This window comes from Fukomys damarensis, unplaced genomic scaffold (assembly GCF_012274545.1).
Source record: "Fukomys damarensis isolate Sample0158 unplaced genomic scaffold, DMR_v1.0_HiC HiC_scaffold_2, whole genome shotgun sequence".
Taxonomy (NCBI): Eukaryota; Metazoa; Chordata; class Mammalia; order Rodentia; family Bathyergidae; genus Fukomys; species Fukomys damarensis.
Genome location: NW_022900914.1, coordinates 41,778,547 through 41,782,352, shown reverse-complemented (window position 1 = coordinate 41,782,352; position 3,806 = coordinate 41,778,547).

Below are 3,806 nucleotides of genomic sequence, written 5' to 3'. Positions count from 1 at the left end.
GGCAAGAAGACACTGAAGGTAGAAGGTGGATCTGTTAAAGGGGAGGGGGTGGTACACTGAATGTACAGGACAGCACATTTCTGGCTAAACAAGCAACTCCTCACTGGCAAGGTAGCCTGTTGCAACTCAAGCATAAAACCTGAACCAAACTGAGCTCCTGGGTTTGGGAAGTTACAAGGAGAAAAGCAGAGCTTTTGGAGAGCTCCGCCCCGCCGCCGGGAGGGTCGCTCCGGCTCCGCGCGCCGGGATTTCCTGGGCGCCGGCGGGAAGGACCTGCCTGCGGGGGTCCCCTCTCCGCGCTCAGAATTGGGAGGCGGGTAGGTTGGGTCCTGCTGGGAGCTCCTCTAGGTGTGCGTGAAGTTGTGAGCAGATGGATACTACTTTTGAAGCTGTTCCACCTTCCTTGGATTCGAAAATCTTTGTTAAGTCGTGTTCAGAGCTGCCTGCCCGTTTTGCTGGACTGGGGGAGGGACAGCGATGTGCTTCCTTAACTCTTTCAGCAGTGTCTATAAATTGAAGCTCTAGATGGGTGATACACTCAATTCCAGAAACGACCTGGTGGACATTGATAACACTGTGGTATTCAGATCAATAAACATCTCAGTTATTCACCATATTTGCATTGATTCTATCTAAGAAGATGCAAGAATCAGACTGGCTTCAACCAATTAATCTCCAGGCGAACCATTAATAACGTCTCCATCAAAAGGCCCCTTCTGTGTAATGAACCAAACAGAAAAGAATTGAAAGGCTTTATTTTAAAATTTAAAGGAATATGAAAGACATGGATCAGAGGGGAGCACTTGGTAGTTCAGGTGACTGAGGAGAGGAACAAGTTGCCCTGATCTTGTCTTTACAGTATCTTCACTCTACAGCCCATTTTCTCTTCCAGCAACTCAGTGTTGTAGCTCTGACACAGCAGAGACTGAACTTGTGGCTAAAACCCTTCCCAAGATGCCCCACCTGTCACTGGGAGATCCCTGTGGGGACCTTGTGATTCTTGGACCTTAAAATGTTTTCCATTGTTCCCTGGCTACCTGGTCCACTGGTTCTGCCAGTCCTTCACTGTTAGCAGACAGCTGAGTGATGACAGAGACCCAGCAGGCTCACAGAGCTTGCATACCTGTAGAAATTAATAACCACTGCACTTGTACTTTGTCATTTGTGCACTCTGACACTGCAGGGTGGAGCCCAAGAGGCACCCAAAGGGTGGCTAATTTTGACAGGAATGAAACATCTATGTTCCTGGAAGTTCAGGAGTGACTGAGAGTACAATTTCTTTCAACACCCCAAAGAGAACAACGGCCAAATATGAAAACTGTAGGTAGTTGTGGGATTTGGAGAACCTTAAGGTTTTGCCTTTGTCTAAGTTGTCTAAGTGCTTTCTGTTAAGACTCAATTTTTTTTTTTTTTTTTGGTACTGGAGGTACAAAAAACTTTTTGCTTGTGAGGCAGGCGGTAGCACCACTGAGCTAAATCCCAGGGCCTTTTCTTTTCTTTTTTTTTTTTTCTTTTTTTTTTTTTTTTTTTTTTGAGACAGTCTCATTATGTATTCCAAGCTGGCCCTTAACCTGTTATATAGCCCAGGCTGTTCTTGCAACTCTGGGAGGCTGAGGCAGGATTGAAAATTCTACCCCAACCTGGGTAATTACTGAATTAGTGAGACCTGTCTAAAAAAAAAAAAAAAAAAAGGTAAAAACAAAACTAGGAATGTAGTTCAGGCAAGGGCCTTGGTCTCAATCACCAGTACTAGGAAAACAAAACAAAACAAAAAGACAAAGTTGGCTTTGTTATTCCTGTGAAACTGAAGAATTGATAAAAACCTTACTCAAGAGTCTTAGGTCTGCTAGGTGTAAACTAGAAAGCAGGTGTATTCATTCAGTCTGGTGCTCTCCTCACCACCACAGATGGCTGTGCTCAGCATCAAAGGGATTGAGCTCAATCCCTGTCCACAAAGATCTTGGTTGTGATAAGCATAAAGTCCAGGGTAAACCACGACTTTCTTCCTGACTCGAGGTGAAACTCATCATCTTTGGAGCTCATGACTCTCCATCTGTATGGTCTTTTTAGGTAGACTATATTTTTGAACTATATGTGAAGCAAATGCTTAGTCTCCTAGTATGCTTAATAGCTTTTTTTTTTTTTTTTTTTGTACTGGGGATCTAACTCAGGACCTTGTGCTTGCAAGGCGGGTTCAGTGCCACTGAGCTAAATCCCTGACCCTTAAAAGCTCCTATTTAATTAAAATCTTGGTTGGTCGTCTAGTGGCACATTCAGGAAGATGGAAAAGTCTATTCCGTTTGGAAACCAGGAAGGGAAAGGGACTAGGTCTCTTGCTCCCTGGCAGGACCCCAGAAGGAAATACCCAGTTGGTATATAATTTGTGGGACCAAGCACAAAATGAGAATGCAGAATTCCAGCTGGCCATGGTGGCATACGCCTGTAATCCCAGCATTTGAGAGGCTTTGGCAGGAGGATCGCTGTGAGTTCGAGACCACCCTGGGCTACACAGTGAATTCCAGGTCAGTCTCAACTACATAGTGAAACCCTGTCTCAAAAAACAAACAAACAAACAAAAAAAAGAAAACGCAGAATTCCTTGCTCAAAAATGAGAAAGCATTTCAAGACTGCAAGAGCAGAGCATGAAACCAAGCACGGATTCCCTGCAACTGCACCAGTTTCACACCCAGGAAGCCAATCCTGCCTAACCCTGGCGGGGCTGCTTTGCAGATCATAGACCTGCCCCCAGACCTCCAGCAGGTTCCAGAACAAGGCAGGACAAATAATTTGAAGGCAACCGGGTGAGCTGGTGAGGACATCCCCTACCTCCGTGTTCCAAAACTCACAGAGCTGGCAACCTCTGGCCCAATAACTGTGGCTTTCAAAGGCCTGAGACCAGATCTACCCTTCATTCACAGAAGCGATTTACTGGATATGTAAGCAATATATTTGGGGTTACCTTTTAAAGCCATCATTTCCAATGAAATACACATGTCTCTGGGCTGTTGGATTTGCCTTTTATTTTTCTATGCACAAATAATGATTCTTTAAAAATGCCCGCTGTTGTACCAAGACACAAAAGATCACACGATTCAGGAGAAACTGAAAAGCCTCTGCCATTCAGAACCTTGGCAAAGTCTAACTCCCTCCCTCTCTCCGTCCTTTTCTGGTTGGGTTGGGGTGGAGAGGCCAGCCGCTGCCACCTGCGCCACCCACACCTTGCACCCCACGGTTGGGGTGGTTATCCCTCCGAGCAAGATCGCCCCGCCTGCTGCTCACCTCCTCCCTTGAGCTCCACACCTCCGCCCCCCTCTCTCTCTCGATTTTTAATCCTACGGCTTGGAAGGAGGGAGGGGACCAAACGGGAGCCAGATGTGTGCGCGTCCCTTGCTCCCGCCTCTCCCTCTTCTTGGGCTTCCTAAAACCTGGAGCCTGATCCACTAGGATTCGGAGTCAGACGCGGCGCAAAACAACTCCGATCCGAGGCTCCTGCGGGACTAGAAGCCGGGAGGGAGGGGGAAAGGAAGCCGAGCATGCTCAGTAGGCGGGACAAAGTTTTTTTTTTTTTTCTCTCTCCTTTATTTATTTTTTTTCGGTTGCAAGTAGGAAGCTTTTTGCACTCCACCACCTCTGGCCGCTGGGAAGACGTCATCGCTTCCGCCCTACTTCCTCCTCCTGTTGGCGGCGGTGAGAATCCAATATGGAGTAAATCGGTGGAGTCTAGAGATGGGGCTCGGACGGGGCGCCCTGCACCGCCTCCAAGGCGCACCTCCCCCGGCCGCCGACCGCTCCCCGGAACCGTGATT